General features: G+C 29.9%; 1 long non-coding RNA gene across 1 annotated transcript; it reads right to left on the minus strand.

Moving 5' to 3' along the window:
• Positions 1-4940: 4940 nt before the first annotated feature.
• LOC107457123 (uncharacterized) lies at positions 4941-10881 on the minus strand. Its single transcript, XR_011636921.1, has 3 exons — positions 10852-10881; positions 8196-8341; positions 4941-5132 (listed from the first exon to the last, which is right to left on the minus strand). It is a non-coding gene; the product is annotated as an uncharacterized lncRNA (long non-coding RNA).
• Positions 10882-11115: the final 234 nt, after the last annotated feature.

Consider the following 11115-nt stretch of genomic DNA (forward strand, 5'->3'; position numbering starts at 1 on the left):
GAAGAAAAAAGCTTTCAGAAAAAGAGTGCAAGATAAAATCTATTATTAAATTATAACCAATTATTTTTTGGAAAGTTAAAAAAACACTAAAACATTTTGTTAAAAGAAAAAAAAAATACCCCCAAAGCATTGGAACAAACAGGAACAGTAAATAAATTCCGCCTAGGGAGCGCAAATATACTAAATCCATCTTCCACCTCTATTACAATTCCTAAACTGCTTAGTCCTATAATCTCCAAAGGTTTCGCCAATTATTTAGCACCATGGGAGAGTTTCATATGGCATTCTAGTTTAGCAGGGTAATAATGGAAAGAATTTTAATGCAAGCAAAGTATTACTAAGTTGATGTTATTTCAACTGTTTGACGATAAATTTCAGTCTAAATAAAGTGGATATAACATATGGCAAAGAAATTCAAATTAAGAAAAAAATGCTAACGTTTCCTTAAAATTCCCCGATTTTTCTAGGTTTTAATCCAAATTTCACTGACTTTTCCAGTATAAAAATAATTCCCTGATAATTCCAGGTTTTCCAGGTGAGTGGCCACCCTGAAAACGTTGAAACTATGTCAGTGAAATAAACTTTTGTTAATTCTGCTGTTAAAAAATTTTAACGAAACCGAACTTTAACTAATTTTAAGTTTAAATTTCACCCCCAAGCGCTAGCCCACTGGTTGAATTTGTTAGCCTAAAAAAAAATTACAGCTCTACCTTTGTTAAATAAAAGAAAAGGCAAACTAACTTTTGTCAGTCCTTTAGTTTCCTTTGTCTCGAACGTCATCAACGGTAGAAACATTTAATTTAGATCACTAAACCATTAAAGTCATGGCCAAAACAAGTTATAGCAAATTTTACCCTATAAACAACAAGTGCGAAATAGAGTACGGCTTTCAGGAGAACTCCTCCAGACATCAGCCTCGTATCATGGTGGGTACTATAGCCAAAGAATATGCTTACCATCGACGCAGACTTTTAGTCTGGAGGAGTTCTCCTCAAATCCACACAATAGATATATCACAAAATAAATAAATTCGTTAGCAAGCCAACCAAGAAAGAGTAATGTACAAACAATTTTTAGCTTGCTTTTGACTTAGAAAGTGTAGTGATTCATCCTAATGATAGTGTACTGTAGGAATCGTAATTTCAATTTAACTTCATAAAATTTATAGTCTGAATTTTTTATCTTTCAAATTTTGCGCATTCATGGTTATAGACGAAGACTGTTCAGAATTTTTCTTTGTGTCTCAAGTTCACGGAGTTTATTCAAACTCTCTTTAGCACATGCTGAAAACTACAAATTAGAAATTAGTCTACAAACGTTACATTTTGTGTCAGAAAATATTTAGCTATCCACAGAATTAACACAGAAAATATTTGTGTTAATTCTCCCATTAATACAAAAGAAGTTACAACTAAAATGCAAATTATTACTCAGGAGTCACAAATCAGAATTCCAAGCGTTAGCCCATTGTAATAATTCTCATCCCAACAAAAAGTCGAGGCACCTTCTCCCCCCATTGTCAGAAAAAATAAATCTCAAATCGTTATATTTAAATAGCCCAAACATTTCTGAAGCACATAATTAAAATTCTTACCAAAACTATGATGCAACACAAAAGACTTTTCCATAAATCTTCCTCTTCATATAGACATCTCCTGCAAAATCCAAACAAAGGAGTGAGTTATAAGCATTTTAAAAGGAACAATTGAAAATAATACTGTTTAATTTCCAACACTATTAATGTATATGTGAATAATACATTTCAGTTTTATTTACTTAAATAAAAAACTGAACAACTTTGTTTAATGAATTCATACTTCCCATTCTTCTGTCTACCAAAATTAGCCCGCTAAGCAAAATTATAACTACTGAATTTTTTTTTATAAAATGTTATTCTCCTTGATAATTTTTTAATTGATTCTGTACTAATTTTATCCTTACTACTTATATCTGATAAATGAAGGTGTCAAACATTTCAAGGAATAAATTATATAAAAAAGTTTAAAATTAATGCATTTTACCTTAGCTGCTAAGTTTATGACTTTAACATCAGATAGAAAAGATTAGATTGCGGCCTCCTAATTATTATCTAATATAGCTAACTATTTCCTTGAACCACGTTATTTTGAAAAGAAATTGCAATTTTTATTTACATTATTTAAAATTCAAGCTAAAATTTGTTTATTTTCCTAATATGGCCTAAAAGGAATTTAAAGAACTAGAAAGTCCTAGATACTTCAATTTTTTTAAATATTCTGGAATATGGTCTTTTTTTTTTCGAAAACCGATTAAGTTCAATTTCTGAATTTGAACACATCGTTTTTTGAAAAACAACCTCTTGTGCTCTTTTAGTTAAAAATTTATAGCCTTATAGTTCGGAACAATAATCCACGAAATTAATGAGTAATGTTTATGCGTGTTAATTAGTTAATATAACACTGTACTGTATGAAAAACTTTATATCAAAACTAGTAAACACTTTGAAAAAAAGAACTTAAATTCTTTTTTTTATTTTTAAAGAGAGTTGAAATTTTTTGTTTTGATAAGTGGCTGGCAAGGAACGTAATAAATGAATTACAAAGATCTGATCTATTAAGTATTTTTTTTCTCATGTTAGCTTTTACACATTACCAACTTTTTACTCTTACAAAGTATAGTTTTATACTTAATTATTACTCACAGCTCCAGTTATTCATATCGTGTTTTAATATGTTACTATTAAAGGAAAAAATTAAAAAGAAATTGCATAATAGGTATATTTAAAGGCAATATGTAAGATATAGTTGAAATGCCATGATGGTTTAGGGTATAGAGCGCTTGCCTTTCAATGAGGTGAAAATGGTGCGAGTTCCTGTGATGACTGGTCGATTCGAAATCCGCACCCAGCATGCATCGACCCTAGTGCTGGCAAAAAATATCCTCTGTGGCAGAAGGATCATCGGTTAGAGTACCCTTGCCGTCAGATTAACCGTGGAAGGTTTTCATGGTTTTCCTCTCAGTGTAATGCAAATGCGTGTTAGTTCTATTAAAAAAAGTCCTCCATAAAGGCAAATTTCTTCCAATACTTTATTGTCGCGTGTGTTCTAGTTGAGGTTCAAAACTAAAAGGCTACGTAGTTGAACGTTGGTAATCGCAAATCCAAAATCGGGTCTGCTGTTCTACGACTGTTATAAAATACCTTCCCTACCGATACCATTTATGACCCAAATACTACAAATTTGTATTTTACCTTTAAACGTTAGCCCGCGATAATTGGCAAAATAACAAAATAGGTTATAGATAAATTTTGACACATAAAACACAATATTTTACCATTAAACATCAGCTCATTTTATTTTCTAGCCGGCCTTGAACATTGAATCCGTAGCCAATGTCAGCTCCAATATGCGGTCAAGCATTGGGGCAAACTAGCCTTCTGGAAGGACTTTTTAATGGAACTAACCCACATTTGTGTTATATGGAGTAGGAAACCACGAAAACATCCTACGATCAGCCCGGAAGCAAGGGTAAAACATTGGCTCATTGTAGGAAGTCGTTAGTTTATAAAAATGAAGGAACATTTAGTATCTTTCATAAGCATTGCTTATTACCTTCCTCCCCATTCGTCAGAAAAAATAAACTTAGAAGCTTTCATTATATTTGCGAAAACCTGAAATTTCATGCAGCATGAAATTAAAATTTTTACTAAAACTATGATGTATTGTATAACAAAATGCAGATCAATTTTATGACCTAACTTAACCTCATGATAAAAACAATCTATTTTGCAAAATGCATGGGAAACAATTAGATTTCATATGAAATTATTATTATTTCAAAAGGTTTTTTAGATTATAAATAAATTTAAATTAATAAATTATAATATTAATAAATAAATTTAAAAAAAATATTAATAAAGTTTGAATCTTTTCCTTACAAATCAGTCAACATTGATAGGAAAAAACCCGGTATACTTTACGAAATATAAACTTCAAGATAATTGCTGCATAATGTGCGAAATATTTTACACATAAGGAATTTAAGGGATTTTTTTATAGTAATCAAAATAGAACTGCAATATTTTACAGTTATGATTGACATTAAACATACTTTAAATACTATGTATTATGTTTATACATGATTTTGAATATTTAAAGGCATTTAATTCAAAGACAGTTGAAGGAATTTTTTAATTAATTTAAAAAGAGAATCCTCATCCCTATTATACTTCATTATGTTATACTTATTTAATTTTCAAGTAAGCCATAATCTGTGCAAAAATTTTATTTAAATAGGGATTTTTTTCAGGAAACTTGCTCAATTCTAGGAAATTTTTCAAAGATGTACAAAAACCATTAGAATATTAAATAAACCAGTAGACCAGGAGAAACTGACAAAATCCAGTAGAGTTGGCAGCTATGTTTTTATTTCTATGAAATCAATTTTCTATTTTTTTAAAATTGTTTTTAGAATTGTTCAAAGAGTAGAAAAAAATTACTATTCAATTAGAACTTGATAGGATTAGTTTTTGGTAGTTAAGGGAAAAAAACTTATTTCAAAGAATAAGTTTTTTTCCCGAAGTTTTTAAGTTTGTTTAAGAATAACATTACGTAAACTCTTAAAAACCATAGTTTTTACAACTCAACCGTTAGACTGTAATAGACTATGAAATTGTAATATTTAGCACCACTGCATACAATTTGCCAAAAGTAAGAAATCCCCGAGTCATTCATCAAGACCATGTGGCGGTGACTATGGTAACGAGGTATAACTATTTTAAGTAGGGCTGTGTAAGACAGATGATGGCTCTGATCTATTGTGTTAACTCTATAGTGAAGTGAAACTACTCTCCCTAAAATGCACTATTCTTGTTTCCATAGCAGCAGATGGCCTCAGACTTTGTGGTGGGGGGAGTTCTTATCGTGGACAAATTATATATAGCATGCAGATCTAGTAAAAACATTGAGAATTAAATAAAACTTACCAACTAAAGTATCATTGGGTAAGCTGATGCAGGCATATGCTGCACCAGGAGCACTGTACTGTAATTTTGAGCAAGGAGAGTAACAGACCACTTTAAAACCTTCACTGGGGTCAACCTGAACATAAACGTTCTCCAACACTTGATCTAACAAAGTGTTCGTACAGTCAAACTGAAACAAGAGTGCTTTTCTTAAAGAGTTTTTCAATTATTTTATTACTACATGCAGGAAAATATATTTTGTAGAAAAATTGCATTAATAGATCATTATAACATGCAATATTTTAATATTATGGGATGAATAATTCTGAGAAAACTAAACGGAAAAAATAATTTTGAATTTTTTTTCTTTTTGTTTTATAATTGAAATGAAAGAGAAGCATATTTTGTAGTGATTCTACTAGATTTTATAAGCTATAAAATCAGGAAACTTTGAATTTTTTAGGAAAAACAGATCCTCATTTAAAACAATATGTCAATAGATTTAAAATAATAACGTTCTGTGGATCAGCGAATAGAAAAGCAATGATCGTCTGATAATTAGGACTGGGTCATAAATCGCAAACTATCAATTTAACGGATACATCGCCATGGTTATATAGTTGCTGTAGTTTCTTGCAAGCATCTGAATGCTGATTTAAGCCGCCGACATAAGAGGATTGTGATTTAGCGATATAACATACGAGGATCTTTGCAACTAGCTACGAAGATGTTGATTTTATATTGAAAAGAAAACTAAGCTGACTTCGTGATGTTGAATGGCAAAGACCGAATTGCATCAGAAGTCGCGACTTTCTGCGAGGATCTGCTTTGAAATGTAGAACACAATGCATAGTTTTTTGATGCACCCTCTTTCTTTGGGCTTTTACATTTGGGCATTACAAACATACTCTTGAAAAAAAATTTTGATAACTAGAGCTGTTAGGCAAGAAAACAAATATCATTAAAAGGAAGAGTTAAAATAAACAATGCATACGATAAGCAGAACGAATTTTAAATACTTTTAGCTTATAAAGTTACTCACAAGTTTTTATGCAGAAGATTAAAGCTGATATCAGAATTACAAAAAGAAGAAAACTGTAAACTTCTATGCTAGGAATAATTATAGTAAGTTACTATGCGTGATGATACCTTAAATTAATAAAATTAATTTTATTTCGTATTGAATATAGTGAATAAAAAATAAAAAGGCAGAAAAAAGAACGGTGATTTTTAAAAAAAAAATAAAGTTATTATCTAATAAATAATTCAAAATAATAATTATAATAAATGATTCTCTAAAATAAATAATTCAAAAAATATTTAAATCGTTGATTTTAAATGTTTATTTTAACCAATCCACACTTCATATCTCCCTCCCTTATCACAATTTCAAGATAAGGGCACTTATTTTATTTCAGTAGAACAACATTTCAACCTTCCCTCATCTTTCGTTTCCTCCGATGTATTGTCTTGTTTTGATGATCACGTTCGGGTCACCAATATGGGGATAGTAGTTATCGACAATGTCAACCTTCATCTGTGAAAAGGTACCCCAACGTAGAATCTAGTTATCATGTCTTATAAACTAGTGAATTGGAATTGTGTTTTGGTAGTGATAGATACACTACAGTACTCCCCATCAGAATTATAGTTATGATAGAATTCATAGTTGATTCATTGCTGTTTTGTGTGAAGCCGCTGCTGCACTTTTAAGTGCTGATAGTGAGAGCTGTATTAAGTTCACGGTTGTGGTCGCTCCTGTGCTGCCAGCGGCAGTCAAGTGTATACAGGCCGATGCTGTGCGTGATAGAGGCTGAGTAGCAACAGCATTAGAAACTGGATAATGTCACAGTCACAAGTCAACTGTTCACTGTGGACAATTCATCGAAGTAGGCGTGTTTAGATCAAAGTGGTAGTTTCTGTCAATGAAGACGTGTTCACATCTTGTCCGAAGGTCATCAATGTGGGGAGAGGAGTTATTAACAATGTCAACCTTCATTTATGGAAAGATACCCCAACATAAAATAGAGTTAACATGTCTTATATACTAGTGAATTGGAATTTTGTTTATGTAGTGATAGTTACACTACAGTCTCATAACAAATGATATTCTTATTACAGTAAAAGGTCCGGCGGAGACAGTTTTTGAAACTTTACATCTATCGTTCACAAATCCCTGTGGCAGAATTTTTTGAGGGTTTTCTGCCACATACCTCTCCAGTGCTAATATCTTTCTGCTGTGTACTTTAAGTAATAACCAATACATATGTTACTAATTTAAAGTGTGCGCATGTTTCTAATTATAAATACAAATGCTACTAATTTCATGTTACTAAATTGCAGAAGCGTCAACTTACTTTACAACAAAAACTTTTAGGATAAAATAAAATAATTTATCAAATTGAATATGTAATATTATTTTAATATAATATCATAGGCAATATTCCCGCATTTTGTAAGATGGAAACACACAAATTATTTCTTTTTTTGTATTTGTATATCATCTCATTAAAAAAAAATAGAAAATTGTGATATCCATAGCTAAAACTACCACCAAAAAAAAAAATCAACAGCGAAATCACGCAAATCGGACTTTTTAAGAAGAGGTTACTAAATACGGCATTCCATTTTGAGATTCAGTAGTTGTAATAAAAAATATCATATTAAAAATATTGGATTTTTAAAAACTGTTTGAAAATCAATAGCAATAAATGCATATAAAATAGAATTCAGCAGAAAAGGAAACTGAATTTTTTACTTCATTATTTATTATTTTTCATTGTTCGCAAATGAAAATAGAAAAATCATAAGCATTTTTTCCTCACTCAGATGCATGAGAAAAGCATCTTCTGAATATAATTCTGAAGGAAAAATAAAATCTTTCAAAATTTCTGCAGAAAAGAAAACTAAAACATTTTTACTTCCCAAAGGAAAACTCTTCTTGCAAGAATTCGGTATTGGTCTGCGACAATGCCGCCACGATTCTGCCATGGTGTCAAAAATTATACCAATAGTTAAAAACTAATAATTTCGCGAAAATGCCTCAAACATCACATTTGATGTTTATGCATCAATTGATAAAACTTGTAGTATTGCAGAAACTGATGAAGTACAGATTTAATACCATTGCGAACAATGAATATTTGCAATTGTTTAAAACAATGAGGATTTTTTTGTATTATTCTGTATCAATGAAAAACAATGAATGGTCCCAGGAAAAATGATTGATTCAAATGCAAAAAAGATTTCTTACCTGCAACTCAATGTGGTTAGTGAATGTGTGTTTAATGCATCTAACAACAAACTCAGTCTCAGATTCAGTGAGTTCAATAGGAAGAGAAGATTTAAAGAATGGACTCAAGTTCAATGAAGAGAGCTCTGGAACTGCCGACAATTGATCTGAAAAAATCAAACTAAAAATATCAGAGATGTCACAGCTTTTGTTTTAAAGAGAACTTACTTAACTTTACAATAAAATAAAAGCTTTAGCGACAATCAGTTTTAAACTTTAATAAATGTGCACTTATTTCTTAAAGGGCAGGTAAGTCCTTTTTTATTATCAATCAAAATATTTATTTGTGAGTATTTGAATGAATTGAAAAATATTAGCTAAGGTTAATAGATTTGGATGCTTTTTCTTCCATTGGGGTGCACAATCTTCGGCACGCCGACTGCTTATGTGCAGCCTGCGAAAGCTTTTGAACACAATCATATCTGCCAACATTGGCAAAATAAAATAACGGAGATTTTACCAGCTACATTTTTTTATGCTATGAGAAAAGTTTTGAGACATTATGCATAGTCATGTAAGTCAAAAAGGGAAATTCGAAATAATATAAGCACTTACATTTTGTGAAGTAAAAAATATGTATATAAATATTAATATTTAATATATTTTAAACCATTATTTATAACTACTTAAACTATTTTATAATCATCGTTGAACAGCCGATCCAATTTTTGGGTTTACGACTACTAATGTTCAACTCCGTAGCTTTGTAATTTTGAACCCAATTCAGAAGACAAGGGAACTCCTGGATCAAGTATTGAGAGAAATTTGCCTTCGTGGGGGACTTTTTGATGGAACTAACCCGCACTTGCGTTACATGGAGAAGAAGACCACGAGAACCTCCCACGGATAGCCTGACGGCAAGGGGACTCTAACCCATGATCCGTCTACCATGGAGAATATTTCACATTAGCACTGTGGTCGGTGCAAGCCGGATGCGGAATTCGTATCGACCAGCCATTGCCGGGATCGAACCCCGGTTCACCTCATTGAAGGCGAACGCTCTATTTCTCGATCAATTTTTGTTGTTATTGTATGAAATTCTGCGTGGTTTAAAGAAAATGTTTGCGCAATTTTATTGTATCCCTGGTTTACATAAATTACTGTTGTTATTCGATTTAATTTATCTTGAAATATTTATTTTTAGGTGGTGTAGAGGCCGCAATAGGTGGTGGTGAGTAAATTTCAAATTTTGTAAGTGATGGTAACCAAGTGAAAGTATTTCTTGAACTCAAAAATATATTTCAAATTCTTAAAATGATTTTCATGTTCTAATTTATAACATTAAATGGAAATATAAATATTTTAAGAACACTTTAGAAATGAAACTTCTTATACCACAGATATTGAATGTTGGAAAAATGAAGTTCTTAAAAATTTAATTATTAAAATTCATTTTATTATTTAGATGGTGGTGCAGGAGTTATCGTGAGCAAAAGCAAGAAAATTTGAAACGTTAAGAATTACACACAGAATGTTCCATATGACCACCCTTAATAAACATTTTTCGACACCATGTCAAAAATAGAGTGATAAAAACATTCATAATAATAAATTATTTAAATTTTATCACACTGAAAATAAATGGACTCTAAATTACGAGTTGAAAATGAACTAAATGAGCAATAAAATATAGAACTTATGAAGTATTGGAGTCTACTAAATAATTTAGTCCTTATTCTCTGTTACTCAGAACTTATTTAAAAATTAAAAAGTATAAACATTAATAAAATTTTATTAGTAGATCTGACAAGAGATTTTTTTAACTTTCAAAGCTGCAAATAAGAAGTGTCTAGTTTTATGCAAAATAGTTACACTAAGATGACAGGTCCAAGCCAGATATTTAAAAATAGTTAATTTCGAAACAATTGATTAAACTTATGCAAATAAAAACCCTCCCTTATTTCAATATTATGTTAATAATGTATCTTAAAAATTAATTGTACTAAAATGGTAAAATGACTTAAATTTAGTTGTTGTTAAAGTTAATTTTCACTTTTAGGTCACTTTTGTCCCTTAAAAGATATAATGGACCAATCATAGAAGAGAAAAAATTAAATTATGATCATTCTTAATAAAAGAAAGAGTTTGAAATTTCATGAAATATTTGTATACTTAATATGATAAATAATCATGCAAATTATAAATAAATTAAATAAAATAAAATAAATCCTTTTAGGATAAAAAATATTTCAAACGGTTATATAATGTGCAATTTTTTCAGTACTGTATCAGTATTGCATAGATTGTAAAAATTTTTTATATGTACTATCTTAATATTTATAAATCAAAAAGGATATATTTATGCTTATAATCTGAAGGGTTAATTGCTGAATATTTTAACATTGCCAAATTTTATTTTGAAAGAAATTATCTTAAGAAATAATAAAAAAGAAAATACTTAGAGGTAACACTTTTCTATGTCTCAATTAACATATTTATTGACTTCATTGAATATATGTAAAAAGTATGTCGAAATATATTTTATGTTGGTCGATAGTGTGCAGATTAATTTATTAAAAATTAAAATACTATTCCATAAATTATGGTTTGCCGAATGTCACATTATCTAAAAAATCGCTTATACACAAAAATATTAAGACTGATAAATCATATTTACCATAAAAATGTCCAAAATCCTTGTGTGCTGAAAAATAAAACATAATGATGCTATTTTTTTTAATGAAATAACACACTAATAATATTAAAAATAAAATAAAATACACAAAAAGATTTGATAATATCAAACACTAAACAAAGTTTTTCCTACAGTGACAATTTTTTTAAATGATAAAAACTATCGTAACTGATCAAATATACCTAATTAAAATGCATATCCAACAGCTTTTTTCAAGATGACGACTAGCATGTTTAATTATTTAAT

Source organism: Parasteatoda tepidariorum, chromosome 6 (assembly GCF_043381705.1).
Source record: "Parasteatoda tepidariorum isolate YZ-2023 chromosome 6, CAS_Ptep_4.0, whole genome shotgun sequence".
In the NCBI taxonomy this organism is placed as follows: Eukaryota; Metazoa; Arthropoda; class Arachnida; order Araneae; family Theridiidae; genus Parasteatoda; species Parasteatoda tepidariorum.